The 17,637-nt window shown below is 38.5% G+C and overlaps 1 long non-coding RNA gene across 2 annotated transcripts; it reads right to left on the bottom strand.

Moving 5' to 3' along the window:
* Positions 1–215: 215 nt before the first annotated feature.
* LOC118162471 lies at positions 216–17,275 on the bottom strand. 2 transcript variants are annotated; one of them, XR_004748472.1, is made up of 3 exons: positions 17,032–17,275; positions 1,882–2,083; positions 216–1,262 (listed from the first exon to the last, which is right to left on the bottom strand). It is a non-coding gene; the product is annotated as an uncharacterized LOC118162471 (long non-coding RNA). The 2 variants fall into 2 exon arrangements; XR_004748471.1 differs by lacking the exon at positions 17,032–17,275 and adding an exon at positions 15,767–16,200.
* Positions 17,276–17,637: the final 362 nt, after the last annotated feature.

Below are 17,637 nucleotides of genomic sequence, written 5' to 3'. Positions count from 1 at the left end.
TGCCACAGATACTTTGAGAGGGAAGTGCTGAAGTATTCCAATTAGAAACAAAATATTTGATGATAGCTGATACTATAATATTTATACCTGTTTTCTTGTGATTTCATCACAATACTTATGCTGAGATGATTGTGGAACTTTTTTGTTTGTTTTTGTGTGTGTGTGAGAGATGCACTGCATATATTCTGTAATTTTGAAAGAAATTCCACCTATTTACTTTAGGTGTAATATTTCAACTCAACCTACTACTTGGATTGCTCCCAATGGGAGGCAGTCTAACTTCCTTATTCAGATCTAAGACAACAATAAACAGACTGTGCTTCAAGCTGCTTCTGCCATGTTTGAAATCTCCTGCTGGAATGTCATCAGTTTGTATTGTGTTACACACACTTCTAGAGAAAAGGTGTGAATAACATGTTGGAATATTGAAAAAAAAAAAAAAAAAAAAAAAAAAAACACATCCTTTTGAGTAACAAGAGACGGATTCTTGAAAAATCTGTATTTTTTTTTTTCACAGAATAGCATCACTTTCCTATTTCAAATCTCTCTGGGAACTAAACTGAGCTTTATATCCAAGGTGGTTAGCACACTTCCCTGAGTAGCAGCTGAGAAATTTACCTAATAGATTTGCAGACAAAACAGCATATTGGCTACTTCCGATTTCTTCTATGCAAAATATATAATTTCTAAGAGTCTGGTCTTTTATTGTAGTCTTATATTAAAAAATAAATAATAATAAAAAAATCTTCAAACGGCCTTTTTAGAGTTAGGGTAGGTGAAACAGATGTTTCCAGATTAAATATATATTGCAACATTGCCCACAACAACAACACAGGTTTGGAAAGGACCCTGAACTATTTCAGACCCCGGGCTGTTTTCAGTTTCATAGGAGTGTTACGGAGAAAACTGTCCAGCTGTGTCCTCAGGGCTTCTATTCAGGCTGCTGACAGAAGCCAAACCTTCATTAAAAGAAAAGCAATCGCAGCAATTGATGAGCTGTTGCTCTGGCAAAACATGCTATTCCTGAGTTGCAGAGCTAAAATCTTTGTGCCCACCTCCTGTGAGGCCACCTGGCAGTTCTGCCAGAAGCCTGGGTGTCCTTTCACTCTGTAAGACAACTTTCCCGGGGCTGCAGCTGCTCAAACACGGCTGCAATATCAGCTCCAGAGCTGACAGCTGGAAGCACCAGATCCATGCAATGCAGAAGGCATCTGGGGGCAGCTCCTGTGGAAGCCTCCAGTGTTCCAGAAAACTGCCAGGTCCTGGGGGAGAAAAAAGTTCTGAATTCAGTATTTTGGGATGCAGTACTGGTCTCTACAGTGATAATACATGGTCAGTAAAAAGCCTTAGACTGTAATTTCTGTACTAAGATAAGAAATCTACTTCAGTTAGGGTATTCTAAGAGAGATGTTAACAGCTGACTTAAAGCCTCCAAGTTATAGAAAGCTAGCCACACAACTCCATGGATTTCTCCAACAGCACCATGCCTCTTAAGAAATAAAAGTAGCTTGCTTTGTTACACACGCTTCACTTTTTAAACAGCATGTGGCACCTCTTTCAAATGGGACAATGCTGCTGCTCAATCCCCATCACCATTTTCAAGTGTCAAGTCTATACTCGAGGAGGAAGGCTTAACTAAGAAGAGCACTGACAACCATATGCTCACATGATGAACTTAGGCAAGCTGCAATATCATTCTACACCAATAACATAGCAGAATGTTTATTTATACTATAACTACTTGTTGTAGATTTTCTGCTGGCATGCTCCAATATGTGTTATACCATGACCACCATAAATACACATTTTCAAGGAACAAAGTTACCAATTCGCATTGGGTGAAGAGTTATTTAACATCATTATTTGCGTTCTGACACCTACTTTCCATTATCTGTCTTTTAGCATTCTTTCCAGACCCAGTGAGAAACAGCAAAAAGAGGCTATTAAAGTGAGGCAGAATGAGACTTGAATCCAATTGTTCCAAGTTCTTTTCTCGTATGCAGTTGACAAATGGCGCTGTGAGATTGTGAACCCTCAGCCAGACCTTCCAGAATCTGGCCGCAGACTTTTAATAGGATGACAGCTGAAAAAGACAGAGGGGGAAGGTGTAAATCCAACTCATATAGAAATAAATCTCTCTGAAATAAAGGCTTAATGCAATGTTTCCTTTTTTTTTTTTTTTTTTTTTTTTTTTTTCCTGTTAAAAGCATGCTCAAAGCGACAGAACAGTAAAACCAAGCATGCTTGTTTATAAATACCACAACAAGAGAAAATTGTGGATAGTAGAAACAGTACAATTCTCACAGCATACAATAAAATTACACTTAGCTTTACTGTTGATGTTGAAGGAAATTGCAGCTTGCCTAGGTTCATCACTTGAGAATACAACTGAATTGAATGGAACTGAACACATTAATCGGGATGGTTTGAGCATCTACACTGCTGATTGCTGACTGCATAATGCTTTACCACAACAGGATCTCTTTGACTCAGCCCCAGTAGGTTCATGAATGTTCACCAAAAACAAGATATTTTTACACTAACATTACAACATCTTCCTGCTAAGACACTGCCACCAAATGCCTCTCCTGCAGCTGAGCTCTAGAATTGAGAAACTTAGACCAAGTAACAACAGCACATGGCTTGGAGAACGTGCCATCTGAATAAGCAAGGCTGAACATCCTCTGCATGTTGCCTGTCTGAGAGACAGAAAGGTCCCTCACATACCTGTACCTCAATACCTGTACAAATTCATGCAGTAGATCAGCCCTAGGATCACGGTAAGAACCACAGCATCCAATGCTGCCTGCGGAGCTCTATCATGCTACATGTGAAAGACCTCTCAGCACTGGCAGGTTTTACATCAAGCCCTAAGGATTACAGAATGTGGCTGATGATTGTGATTAGTTTTTATTGTTTCTTGTGTACCAACAGCATGCTCAGAGCAAAAAACGAAATGAAGACAAAGCCTGCTGTAGGGAGAGGAGAGAAAAAACTAAATGTGGCAGATAAAGAAACGAAAACAATTACAGATCTATCATGCTGGCTCAGAATCCATGCAGTTACAAAAATAATAAAGTTAAATAATAAAGTTGCCTGCAGGCAATCTAAAAGGGATTTAATTATTTTTGAATTACCCATCTTGGATGAAAAATCATTTCCAGCCAGAACCAAGAGAATTAAACATTCTTTTGACCCTGACATGAACTATATTTTAAAGAACTTTTAATAGCACAGCTGTGTATTCTTGCTTTGTTTACGAAATGTATGACATTGCATCAGCCACACATTATATTACATGAAAACACATTAGCAAACACAACACAGAATTGTGATGTATTTAATAGTAAATACAATAAACCATAACCAAATTGTTAGCTGGATTATATGGTGTTTACAGATTTTACAAAAAAAAAAAAAAAAAAAAAAAATTCAAATGTTTGCAAAATATTCGCTTTGTTAGCACTATTGTATTTCCCTCTGCTTTACAAACGGTACTTTTCACCACATGCAAGTTACAAAGCATAGTAGGGAAAAAAACGGTGTTTATTTTTCGTCACTTTTTTTGACTGTAGATAGACAAACTGATGCTGTCTATTACACTCAAATACACACGTGGGATGGCATTGCAAGACTAGCTAAAAATTCCATTATTTCATGTAATTTAACATCATTAACAGCCATGTCCTAGTCCCTTTTCTTTTTAAAGGCAGCCTCACATTGACTTCTAATACACATTGAGGTGAATATACATCTGTGTGCTATAAGGTCTGGAAGACAACTATCCAGTGCATGAGTAGCTTCCAGAGTCACACTGAATCATTCATCTCTGCAGCTACAGCAGCCTACCTGCAATCCCAATTCCTTGTCCACATCTCTACGTGCTTTGTGGGGCCAGCAAAGATACCTTCAGCCTCTCATTGCTGTTTGCCTGTACCAATTCCACCCAGAATTATGGATTTACTGGTTAAACTGGAATGATTGTTATCCAGGTGGGGAGGAGGAATTCCAGGCACGCAATCCAGAACACTTCAGCTACCTCCTTGAGATAGTTCACTACAGACAGCCTTAAGTCCCATGAATATTGAAGAACTTTACAGTTTCTTTTGGAGGGGAAAAAAAAAAAAAATCGGCCATACAGTACAAATAACAAGGTAACCCCATTAAAAACATCATTTTTCTTTCATGGCATATGAACATCATTATTAGATGTGTTACTAGGTATGCATTCTCAGATATTCTAATAGCTGATTAGCTGTTAGTAAATGACTGCTTTATCACTTGCTTAAAAAATGTCAGTATTTTTAAATGGGATACATCAAGAAAATAATACCAGAATGTTTTCTTCTGTTAATCCCAATATTTTCTTAATAAAAAGTTAATTATTCTTTCCCCTGACTCTAAAACATGGATGCCTAACAGTCAAGAATTACAAAATTTTTGGAGTTGGGCCAAGAATATAGTAACACCGGCCTTTCATGATGCCTTCTCACCAGAACATAGAAAATACAGAGATAGAAAGCTGAAAGGCTATGACAAATACCTTCCCAGCTTTCTGGAAAAAATAAAATAAATTAAAAAATAGCAATTGAATGTGTAAATTTACTTCAGTTCTTATCGAATAGAATATGATTAATGGATTAAAGCACCTACATTAAAAGTATTGATTCAAGCTAACTCTGTTGCAGGAATAGCAAAATATTTTTAAATACTATATAGAGGAGGTTTTTGAATTACCTCTATATCTTATTCCATACAATTATATTACAATACAATAACATAGTTACATTTAATTAAAATATCTAACTTCACACAAGAGGAATCCAAAATTTTAAAAGACATGTCCTACCTACCTGCAATAAATACTCTACTGCTAGACAGTTAAATTGCCTGTCAAATATTCTCATGAAGCTTTGATGGGCACTTCTATTTTACGATAGGCTTTTTTTCATTTTACTTACATTACTTGACAGAACGAAACTACTTTAGTGGTCCCTGCCCTTTGCCTCAGAAAAGGGTCTGGCATAAAAATTAAGAGCACATACTTTCTGCAGGTATTCTGAAAATGCTCCCTTTGCTCCTTCATTTGGAAAGTGGACCTATGTGTATTTAAAGTTGTCTTTATCAATAGGGCAGCAACAGCTAAGAAATGCCTTTTGGCCTTCTTTGGCTGAAAAGTCATCATCAACAACATATAAAACTGTAACTTGTTCACAAGGTCAAAAGCTGTTGTCTCTCAGGAAGTCTGGAAATAAGGGGACCAGCAGCACAACCCAGCCTCCTCCTCTGAGCTCCCCCGGCTGTGAACTCCCAGGAATAGAGGGGGCAGCACCTTCTGCCCAGCCTCCTGCGGCCAGCATGGTACAGGAGTAGGAACCACCCCTGCAGGCTGAAGCCCTTTCTAAATCTTCTAGTATTTAGAAAAAAACTACCTATAGGACATGGCTTAACTACCTGAAATGTTTAAAGATTTGCTTTTGAAAGAGCAATACCAGTCAGCAGAAACTGATGAAATTAACACATACTGTAAAACACTGAGGTATTATTTTCCTATATTTTAGTTGATTCATGATTAGTTATTGTCAAAAGAATCAATGTAGCTAATGAGGTATTCTTTAATAATGATTATAATTTCCTAAGAAATGAATGTACTGTTCATATGTAAATGACTTTCTTGGTTAATGAATAAAGCCAGTCAATCAACCAGCTCTACAAAGGTAAAAAATATGAATAAGATGTTTTTTCAGGCTGTCCTCTGTTCCTTCACTGTAGAAAACAGCTATGGTTACTCGTGCAATTGCCAACAACTTTGTGTTTTATAAACAATTATCATAATAATTAAAGGCCAAAAAAAGTACATTTATCCAGAGCGACACATATGGAAGTGTTTTAAATACTCCTTGAAATGAATCAGTTAAAGATTTTGTGCAGAATGATGTACCAGTATCATACCTTAAAATACTCAAAACAGCACACAATGACCACTACACTGAAACAAGACTCGTGTTTCCTTGATCATCTCAGTGGCAAGTAGAGGAGAAAAAGACTGCTCGAAAAAGATGGTAGGAGGAAGTAGCAGTAGTTCTACTGAACTTGCAATAGAGCAATAATATAGAGGTGCTACAGTGTATTCCATTGCAGTTGCTGTCTGATTGCAATTACATGGAGTAATGCAGGTTAACAACATTTTCCTAAGATGAGTATGTTACAAGTAGATTTGCAACACAAGTTAGAATTCTAGTATTCATTACTTTGTAAGAGTTTTAGCAAGTAAGTGTATTCTTTCGTAAATGCAGCTGCACCTTTTTATTGCTGTTACCCTTCTCTCTGCACAAGGACTTTGGCTTTGTTTCTGGAACTAGAGGTACAAGAGGAGGCTGGTCACTGACTGCAGCAGAACACAACCCACCACCCTCCATCAACCACATTTAACAATAAACCCACTTTGGAAGCGTCCAATTAGGTTCTACCAACAGCATGCAGAGCATTAAGCTCATGTCAAACAAAGCATTTAAATCTTTCTCTCCAGCTGGGCAAGTAATGTCATTTAGAAGCAGAAGTTTATTGTGTGCTGCACTCAGACATTAGATGGCCCTGAGGATGAGAAACCAGAATACTTTACACTTCACAAGACCAAACAGTATAGTTTACAAATTAGAAAGTAGTCTAGCTGAATCTCTTCCTTTTGTGCATGGTACTCTAATAGGAATTCAAAAAAAAAAAAAAAAAAAAAATACAGAAAGGAAATAAGATCAGAATAGTTCCAATGCTTTATCTAGCATAATATAACAGCACGTTTCAAGATGTATGACCTCCATGTTCATGATCCAACTCTTAAATGCTGATTTATTTTTTTTTAAAATCACCTTCTGGCCTCATAATGAACACTATGCTGTTCATTTAAAAGTTTTTCTATTAACATTCAGTTCATCATCACCACACATGACCATTTCATGGACATTAAAAAATTACTAAACTTTTTTCCAATATGAACAAAGTTGTCATATTTCTATGTAAAACTTAACTAACCACAACAGTGAGCCTTACACTCTGAAAAGCATTAATACCTTCTCTCAAGCACACAAAGTAAATTAAGTGCATCTGGGACACACCCTACTTTCTGTGATAAATCATGAGCAATAACTATATGCCATACCTCCCACAGGCTTTATGCTTTGCAGCACTTAACATGCTATTTTGTTTATACGTCAGATGCATCGTAGATGCATCTAGTTTACCATGCACTGTAAAACTAGGCAGTTTATGCAAAAAATCTCATGGTTTCCTTGAATTCTTCTGAGCAGAGTTTTCAAGAAAAAAAAAAAAAAAAAAAAAAAAAGGAGAAAAAGGAGACCTTTTGGTGGAAACTTAAAATACAGGTAACTCCAGATGCAGCATAATGTATCAGCTTATATGATAGTGAGATCAGCTTATGGTAGTGAGAAGCATGGCAATGAACTGCTTTGTCCCAAACCCTGAAGAGACACTGCAGTATGGCCAGGAACTACCCATACTCAGGACATCCCATCCCAGTCCCAGTTGGGGCCACACTCATGACAGCATTTCTTAGACAACTCAAACAAGTTACTTTTTCCTAAGTGAAATCAAGTTACGCATGTGAAATAACTCAATTTCACTTAATGCGAACTCTGCTATTATAAATTATTCATGCTATTATAAATTTCTTCTGAAAATACTTCTTGCTTCACCCAGTACAGTTTCATGCAGTACAGCATCATTACAGAATAACAGGATAAACCCTGTAATCTGAGCGTTATGACTATTACAACACATTTTTCGGAAACTGTAATTGCACACTGCTAATTAACAGCACCAGCTACACTCACACTTTCCTGCAAAGCACTATTGGGAAGGGAAGGAGAGTGACGATACTACTATTTATGAATTGCAGAACCCAGATTGCCTTCCAGCTGTTTGTTACTATTTGTATTTATCTACTCTGAATAATTAAAACAGAGTAAATATAAGAAAAGAAGCCATCAACAGTATTCAGCTGCAATCAGAAATTGATAAAGTTTGATAAAGCATGTTAGTTTTGAAACATTTTCAGACAAAAATTATTGTTCTAATATTTTAAAAATAATAATTAGGTGCGGTCCTGCAAGACAGACTCATTCCTCTCTTCTCAACTGAGGTATCCACCTCTCAGAGTCTGATAAATGACTAGTAGTTTATGAGTGGTTAGAAAGCTGCCTGGCAGAAAAGGACCTGGGAGTATTGGTTGACAGTCGGCTGAATATGAGCCAGCAGTGTGCTCAGGTGGCCAAGAAGGCCAACAGCATCCTGGCTTGCATAAGAAACAGTGTGGCCAGCAGGTCCAGGGAAGTGATTGTCACCCTGTACTCGGCTCTGGTGAGGCCGCACCTCGAGTACTGTGTTCAGTTTTGGGCCCCTCGCTACAAGAAGGACGTGGAGGTGCTCGAGCGAGTCCAGAGAAGGGCTACGAAGCTGGTGAAGGGTCTGGAGAACAAGTCTTATGAGGAGCGGCTGAGGGAGCTGGGACTGTTTAGCCTGGAGAAGAGGAGGCTTAGGGGCAACCTTATCGCACTCTACAGGTACCTGAAGGGAACCTGTAGCGAGGTGGAGGTTGGTCTATTCTCCCATGTGCCTGGTGACAGGACGAGGGGGAATGGGCTACAGTTGCGCCAGGGGAGGTTTAGGTTGGATGTTAGGAAGAACTTCTTTACTGAACGGGTTGTTAGTCACAGGAATAGGCTGTCCAGGGAAGTGGTGGAGTCACCATCCCTGGAGGTCTTTAAAAGACGTTTAGATGTAAACCTTAGTGATATGGTTTAGTGGAAGATTTGTTAGCGTTAGGTCAGAGGTTGGACTCGGTGATCTTGGAGGTCTCTTCCAACCTAGACTATTCTGTGATTCTGTGATAGTTTGTTACACATAATCCAGAAACAGACTTTGATTTTGCTTTTATGCCTACAGGTATCATCTTTATTAAACCAATATGCCTATGGAACACCCCATTTATACTTCAGATTTACCTGGATTAGAATAGAGTATCACACAAATTCCAAAATTAAATTAATAATTCAGAGCTATGATGGAAACTTCAAATTTTTCCTCCTGAAGAGCAAATTTCTGAAAGAACGTCATGTAACAAAACCTAATAGGATCATAGTTAACCTAGCACAGCCATGTCTACCACCAAACCATGTTCCTGTGCACCACATCTATGTGTCTTTTGAATACCTCCAAGGGCTGTGACTCCCACAATTCCCTGGGCAGCCTGTTCCACTGCCTCACAACTCTTTCAGTGAAGACATTTTCCTAATATCCAACCTAAATCTCTCCTGACACAAGCTGAGGCCATTTCATATAATACAAGCATTGTATATTTTTATAAACCTAATTTAGAAGTTACTGTATTACTAATACTTACTTACTATTCACATACTCCATTTTTTTTTCCACAAACATAACTTTTTCTTCTATTAGAACAGTAAGAGGGAGGTGAAAGAGAAAAAGAGAGAATGTTTTGTGATTATTTTTTTATAACTTACTCATGATGAAGCTACTATTGTTCATGTAAAAAAAATAAAATAAATAAAAAACACAATGCAAAATAAAAAAAATATCCACTACTGTATCTCCCCTTTACCTTGGTATCCAGAGAATGTTCTCCTATAGTTTTCCTGTATTTTGTCTGTACTTGAGTTCCCCACATGGATAAGTGGGAGCTTTCCAGTTTTGCCTCACAACACTGCCAGAATCAGACTTCAGTTTGTCTGGATCTAAAACAAAGACTCAGACATCATGTTAAATGGATGTAACATAACCAGTCCAACTATATTTAGAAAGTTATTAGACTGCTTCCTCTCCAATATTGACATATGCATACACACATTATTTTTTATTTAATGGTGAGCAAAATTAGAAGTTTATAAATCAAGTTTATTATGCATTTCTGTAGCCTCAAGCTGATGAGCACAAATTAAATTTTACATTAACCTGCTTGAGTAGTTAGCACACAATTAAGATCCCAGAGAACCACGCTGGTGGTAATAACAATATATGAGAACTTGATCTAAATCTTGGGATTTAACAGCAGTCTGTGAATGAGTTTTTATGCAGTCTATCACTGCTGGAAAACAGTGTAATATAATAATACTGGACTATAATAATTCAGTGGAATATAATACTGGAGAAAAAAATCAGTGAAGCAGTGAATAAACTAAATGCTTTCCTCTACTTTCTAATGCAGTTCTCATTTACTATCATTTCAGTTAGAAACTATCTGTTTTGTTTCACAAAACACAACTCCATAAAAAAAAGAGCCCTACAAAATTTAAGAATAACAGTCTCTAGGTCTGTTCACACTCTTAGAAAGACTAAATAAGGAAATCCTTATTACAGCTCAAATTTCTTATTATCCAGCATTGAAATATTCAGAGATGAATGCTTAAAGACCGAAATTCATTATTTGCCAGAGACTGAATATACCTGGAATTCAATGCATTTTCCTATGTTTTAAGTTTTCTTTTTAACTGAAGGTGATAGTTTTTCATATAGTTTTTCAAGTAAATATGTGATTTTAAATATATATATACTCCTTCATCTTTAACATACTGCATTATTCTTTGTTCTTAAGTTAACTCCCAAATATAGCACCACCCCACCCCCCCAATATATATATATATATATATATATATATATAACCTTGTTCTGGAATTTTTACTTTCCAACTGCAGCACAATTGTGGGCCTCTGATTGACACATTGATTTATTCCCAGCAAGGGTCCTGTAATTAATGTGACCTTTTGATAAGGTGGGAGATATGGGGTGAGACAAGTGCTCTCATGAGAGCTATTAGCAACTTCTGAGCAATTGCTAATGGTAGAGAGTTATCTTTTTTTTTTAATACAGTTTGGAAGATAATTGACAAACCATGATAATGAGTATGTACAGGAAAGGAAGGCAAGCATAAAAGTGGTGCAAGAACTGCTAATTACTCCAAAAGAGTAATTAGAGTAAGAGTAAGAGAAAAAGAGTAAGATTTCAACACTGGATAAACTGTATTTTGGGCTACGGCCTTAGGAACACATTTAATAATCCCAATAAAGTGTAAGAAATAAAGAAATAGGCCTACATGGGCCAAAAATAAAGAAAAGCAAAAAACTTTGTCTGTCTTAAGAAGCCTTATCTCTGCCTTTACATAGCACAACAGGTGGTTTTATTTCTTCTTGTCAGATGGTATTTGTACCAAGGGAGTTCTCATTTCCCTTCCCATCTGGTTCTACACAGTGGTATAACATAATACCATGACAGAGTTCTACTAATGTTATTTGAATATTAGTTCTGTAACAGAGAAACTAACTTGGTATTTCCATAATCAAGATCTAGTAACCAACTCCTGACAACGAAACCACAAGTATTTACTTTATGATCATATTTTTAAAATATGAGGTAAGATTAAGCTGACCAGTAGTAAACAAAAATTGCATGAATATCTGCCACTCAGCAGTCAAAAGGATATTTGAGTTTCTTTTTACTTCCTAATTCACTGTACACATGTATCATATAAAACCAGATTTGTTTACAGTTACTGTAAATATATACATCTCAAATGTGATATATCTCATTACAGACACAGATAGCAGTTTGTGTGGAACACAAAATAGCAGAAAATTTTGTAGGAACATAAGAGGAGAAATGAAAACATGAAAAAAAAAAAAAAAAAAAAAAAAGAATAACTGTGAGGAGACTGCTTTCAGATCTAAAGGAAACAGTAATCTGTGACTACAGGACAAATTTGGTCATCTAAACAGAAAACCAAAAAACTCCACCCTCCTGTGTATACAGATTTTTTCAGACTGCCCCCACACACTTTTGTTGTTGTTGTTGTTCTTTACCAGTTATTGTTTAGGTCTGAAAGCAAAACACTTGACAAAGCTTGTCTTTTTGGCTTAGAACATCATCATAAGACTTTGGAGACTGAAGGAACAGAATGCTAAGTTGAAGAAACGTAATAGCATGCAATAGTTTGAGACCTGCCAAGCATTATATCAGGGATACAATCATCTACTTTTTGCAAAAGGACACAAATCCAAGACACGACTGAATATACCTGGAAAACAGGGTACAACAAGGGAGCTCGAGCTGCCTGCACAACGGTGCTTCCACATAACCTTTTCCATTTTGACCAGAAGGTGAAAATCGTCAAAGTGGTTCCTTTTAACTGGTCAGCACCGCAGGCTATGCTGCATCTGACTGCAATGCTGGAGCTAGGGCTGATACCCCATGCCAAGTGCAGCCATAAAGGTGTGCCTTGTGAGGTAAGCCCTTTGAGAGCAAACAGCAACAACGCCCTGTGGCAGGAAAGGAATCTGTGAAACGGAGCCAGGAATCGTTAGACTTTCTCTCTCTCAACTTTTCCAACAACAAAGTTGCTGCATTTTTAAGAAACAAACTAACAAAAGAAAACACCAGCACAGGAACCTTAGTTTCTCTTCTTCCTCCTTACCGGTAACTCTGTTCCATGAGAAACGTTAAGGAATTTGATCACAAGGCAAGTGAAATAAAGGTCAGTGTTCACTTATCATCAACACATGAAGGCCTCAAGGTATTATTTGCCTCACGCTGAAGTTTCTCAAGAGAAAAACAGCACACATATACTTGGAAAATTAATCTTACTTTAAAGTGTTTGAAGTGGCATGCCCTTTTGAGTTTTTGGTGAGGCTCCAACAAAAGCCAGGAATTTCTAACTTTAACATTCCGTTTACTGGCAGTTGTATGGGGTGTGGTCGCCCGTGGGTGCAGGTGTGTGTGTTGTTGCTGCATGTGGCGATGCCAGGGCTGCCCCGTGCTGGCCCCACAGCAGGACACAGCTGGGCCCAGCAGCCAAGATGACGGTGCCTCGGCTCAGGGACAGCCTGGGGAAGAAAGGACGGCACAGCTCTACCCAGCAGCAAGCAAGCAAGCAAGGGGGAGAAACAGCCCTGCCAGCACCTTACAGGGGGAAGAGGAGGAGCAGGGCAGGAGGGGCTCCAGGTACCAGAGCAGAGATCTCCCTGAGGCCCCTGGGCAGGAGGCCGCACTGGAGTAGACACCCACTCTGCAGCCTATGGAGAACCCCACACCAGTTGCCTGTGACAGCAACTGGTAAAAGATCTCTGTGTCTTCATCTCGAGCCACAAGCTTTTCCAGCATATTTACTGTTGAGGAAGGGGAACAAGAGAGTGGCTAGGTGGGCATCTGACAGCTGATGAAAGTAAAACCATCACCACCATTAACTTAAACTATATATAAAATGCATATGAATAAATATTTAAACATATGCATTTTTAGTTGCTTTGCTTCCTTTTTAGCTTAGATGACTTGATTACTGCACCTGCTCTTTCATGGAAGATTTCTTTGGTTCACTGCATTAGCGCAAGCATCCTTCCCTGGTGTTTCTCTTTCCTTCATTTTCCACTGGGTTGAGTACCAGGATGATGCAGGTAACTTACATCTCCCAAGAAGCCTAAGCTCTCTCCCTCAGTATACAAGCATGCCAAGAAATAGGGGATGGCAGGCTGCTGTAACACACACAGCATGCAGCTGGTGCCAGAACAACTGGTGAACAGTTAGCATGAGCATCAGAAAACATCAACGCATGTGCATGAACTAAAAGCCATCATTCAAGGACATTGCAAATGGTCCAAACCACCAAAAGAGACTTCAATGCACAATGGCAATAAACTGCACATGCATCAACAGAGTTTACTGAACACATGAACAAAAGAATAAGTCAGAAAAGGTAGAAGCTGCAACAGAAACCATAACATCTATCCAATTGCTCTATGTAACATAACTGTTCGCATGTGCATGGCTCTGGATTAGCTACATTTTTTTCTGTATTTATTTTTCCCTCCTTTTATAATACATTACATTACTTATGACACGAGCCTTTGCAGGGAATAAAGTCTGCAGCCCTACACAGGTGTTAGTTCCAGAACCAGAAATAGTCTAACTGTGTCACTGGTGCTCATTAGTACTGCTGAGAACTGCCGTGCCAGCACAGCCATTTTGCTGTCGGCGTTCATCTGCTGCTGCACTGTGTCATGCTGATGCTTTGGCCTGCTTGGAGCTAGCTGGGGACTGTTTGTGCTGTGCTCTACTGCACAGTGTCGACGTACCCTCAGGGTCCAGTGCTGCTTATTCACTTTTCCTAATAACTACTAACCCACTAATAACAGTTTTTGCAATTGTTACAGAGCAAGCAGTGTATATCCATTCTGCATATGTTTTGTCACAATTTACCCCATGGCATTCTTAGCTGTATCAAAATCAAGCCCTTACCCATCCAAAACAGTGTAATAGAACATAAGGAAAAAGACGGAAAGGGTAGAAAGATTTCTACTTTTGTCCTTCTGCCCCACCCCCCCCTCTCCCCCCCCCAACTTTTCCTTTCTCTTCCCTTAACTGCTTACTTGCAAAACTACATTGCATTATATTTGGGTAAGGAATTTCACCAATAAAAATATCCTGAACACTGAGCAAAACAGAAACAAATGACAACAAAACAAAGAAGTTTAAAGAAAAAATGTCAACCCCCTAACCCTTAATTCATGCTACCAGAATGCAAAGTAATTATGCTACCATGCTAACACCATTATCATTAGTAATAATGAGAAAACTTCTCTAAGTATCAGCAGACATGCAGTAAAAATGTATGAGGATAAGCATCCTAAGAGATTAATAATTCTAGTAACCTAATGTGCAACACAATTAAAAGTACCCTCTCTAGCAAAGGGATATTAATCTTTTCAAAAAAAAAAAAAAAAAAAAAAGATAAAGAAAGAAAAAAATAATAACTTAAAAATAGTCAGTGTTCAGCCACAAACATTAAACATTAACATTTTTATGGAAAAGACCAAAGATATCCATCATTCCATCACAGATGGTATAATCCAAATGCAAGGGAAGTGGGACATAGGAAAAGTTCAGAGCTCTGTTTGTCCCCTGTGCCCAAGAGTATCAATATCTCCCTAAAACCCCATATGTATTCTTAAGAGGCCTTGTACATTACCAGTTTCAGATTGAGACAAAAGCATACAGAGTGAAGAGGAAATGGAAAAAACACTATTTAATAATTGCTAGTCACTTACAGAATACATTCAAATTTTAGAGCAATGAAGAATGCATGAGGCCCCGAGAATCTTATACAACATCACTCAAAGTTTCTTGAACTCCTTTTTCGGTTCATAATGAGTAACATATCTATTCCTATGCTAAACACAGCCTTATTTTTATTGCAAAATTAGAAAGGGGGGGTGGGGAGGGGTGGGGTGGGGGGGGGAGGGGAAGAGACCATAGGAGAAAGTCAAAGATTTTAAAACTTTAAGGTAGTAGGAAAACAGACCTGATGTAATATGATCACAGGCAATAATAATAATAATAAGTGTATGAAATCTAGCTCTGTTTGCAGTTAAAAGCTATAGCTCTGTTAAGAGCACCGGAGAAAACTTGTCCTCTCAAGTCTGTGAAACAGTCTGTACAGAGCTTCAGAGACTACTGCATTAGGAAATTTCCCATGGAGGTTCACTACCTCAGAGTGCATAAAGACCCACAGAAGGCAAGTGTAGGATTTGAAAGAAGACAGAACAAGGACGTTTGAATCTATCGCTTTGTAGGCAGGGAACATTCAGAGCCTCCTGATACATCTACATGCATGAGCTTTTCACAGAAGCATCAAGAGGGAAAGCATCAAGAGGGAAATCTTAAACTATTACTCATTTGCAGCAGAACTTACCTGGTGCTCATTTTGAAGTCTTTTCAAAGTATCTCACTCCAACAGATTTCACATTTCAGATGTTTAAGCTTTGCCTTTTTTACCCCCCCCCCCGCAATCAATTATTTGAAAAAGGCTCTCACCATTTAGGTGTATTGCTCTCCCCCTAAACCCCTTCTACTTGCTCAAATTCAGAAAAATATTCTCACTCCACTTATTCCAATGAATTTATAAATGCATCACTGAGAAATGAGTGCTATGAGGACAGTCTGAGCCCAATATCTTGAATAGATAAAACAGTTAATATTTAGAATGTTTAGTAACACAGAATTTACCCTGGATCACAGTCAGACTGAGGCAAACTCCACTTTTTGAGGATCTCCTTAAACACTTCCCTACCAAACCTAGAAAGCCTCTCGCCACCTCCTACTCAGGATATCAAGTTTCTCCTTCTACCAGTAAGGACTGGGTCTGGAAAGGTGATTAGTTATTGGAAAATGGAGTGTATGTATACAGTAAGGCATTCTACCACACAGTATCTCCAGCAGCCTTTAGTGGTAGTGAAACATTTTTAACAAGCATTGAGGAGGTATGCTGTATTCAGGAGGCAAGCTTAGTAGGTCAGGCTTAATAAGGTGGCACACAAGTAGGAATAGTTAAGGTTATATTCAAGTATTCCTCTTCATGGGATTTTTATGACCCCCTAATTACATTTTCACTTGAATGAATTTTAAGAAAAATAATTTCTATATTTTATTGCATCCTATATAATGCTGTGTTCCGACACAAGTACTGTGCTAGCTCTTGGCACAGGACCATGCAATTCATTCAGGTTTTAGAAATGGATGGCTATGAAAGAGAACTTGACTAAAAAGCGTGTGCAGGCAGCAGCAAACTGCAAAATTCAAATATTTGGAAATTCTAGGATTGGGGTAATTGCTAAGGAATTAATTTCAAATCCAGGAACACAGAAGTAAACACATGAAAATAAATTTGGTTTACTTGCATCCACCCACATTGTTGAAGGAGAAACAATGAAGAACACATGCAAGGACACCAGGGCTAGCTGCCTGGCAACCAGCTAAAGGTTATTCAGTCCAGCTGCAAAACATAGTACTGTGCCCATATTAGTGTTGCTTTGGACCAAAACCACAATGTCTATCGCACCATGTGGCCATACTGCCTCAGATCTCTGCTACCTAGAAGATTTCTACCCACCTTCCACTGCATTATATAAATGCTTATCAATTTGGCTTCTAACCTTACGAGAAACATTCATGAGCTACCTTGGCAAAGTAACACAGCAACAGCATTCAAGACACTGCAGAAGAAGACAGTCCATTCGTCTTTGGCAAACTCTACCCAGTAGCTGCTGCGTTATTGCAGCTTTTTCTTCTATGCACCCCCTGAAGTTCTGCTCCTCTCTGCAGACTCCCCCATTCTATAATCCAGTTGCAGGATTACAGTTTATCACCATGACTCTCCCCACCCTTCCCAGCACCAGGTCAGATTGAAAGCTGGTCTGTCCCAGAGCCTGGTCTGTCCCAGAACCTGCTCCCAAGGGACTGGAGCACTCTCTCCCTCCCACCTGGTTTTCCCCTCTCCTCTATTAAGGGACAGCCCATTCTCTACGAACAAATAGACAGGTACAAGCCATCACACCGAAATATATGAAATATTGTAAATATTATTCATATCAGAGATTAATCTCCAGGGTCCCAAAGGAGTATTGCCCAAAAAACATTAGTGACAGACTATCAAAAGAGAGAAAAGGAAAGAAGTAATCAGTGTCAAATAGAGGGGGAGAAGGAACTATCTAACACCTCACCTTATCCCCAGAGGTTGATGATGACGGTAGAAGGACAGGATTGATGAATAACAGCATCATGCCC

The sequence above is a fragment of the Oxyura jamaicensis genome, chromosome 2, assembly GCF_011077185.1.
Source record: "Oxyura jamaicensis isolate SHBP4307 breed ruddy duck chromosome 2, BPBGC_Ojam_1.0, whole genome shotgun sequence".
Lineage (NCBI taxonomy): Eukaryota > Metazoa > Chordata > Aves > Anseriformes > Anatidae > Oxyura > Oxyura jamaicensis.
This window is presented reverse-complemented; position numbering and strand designations above follow the sequence as displayed.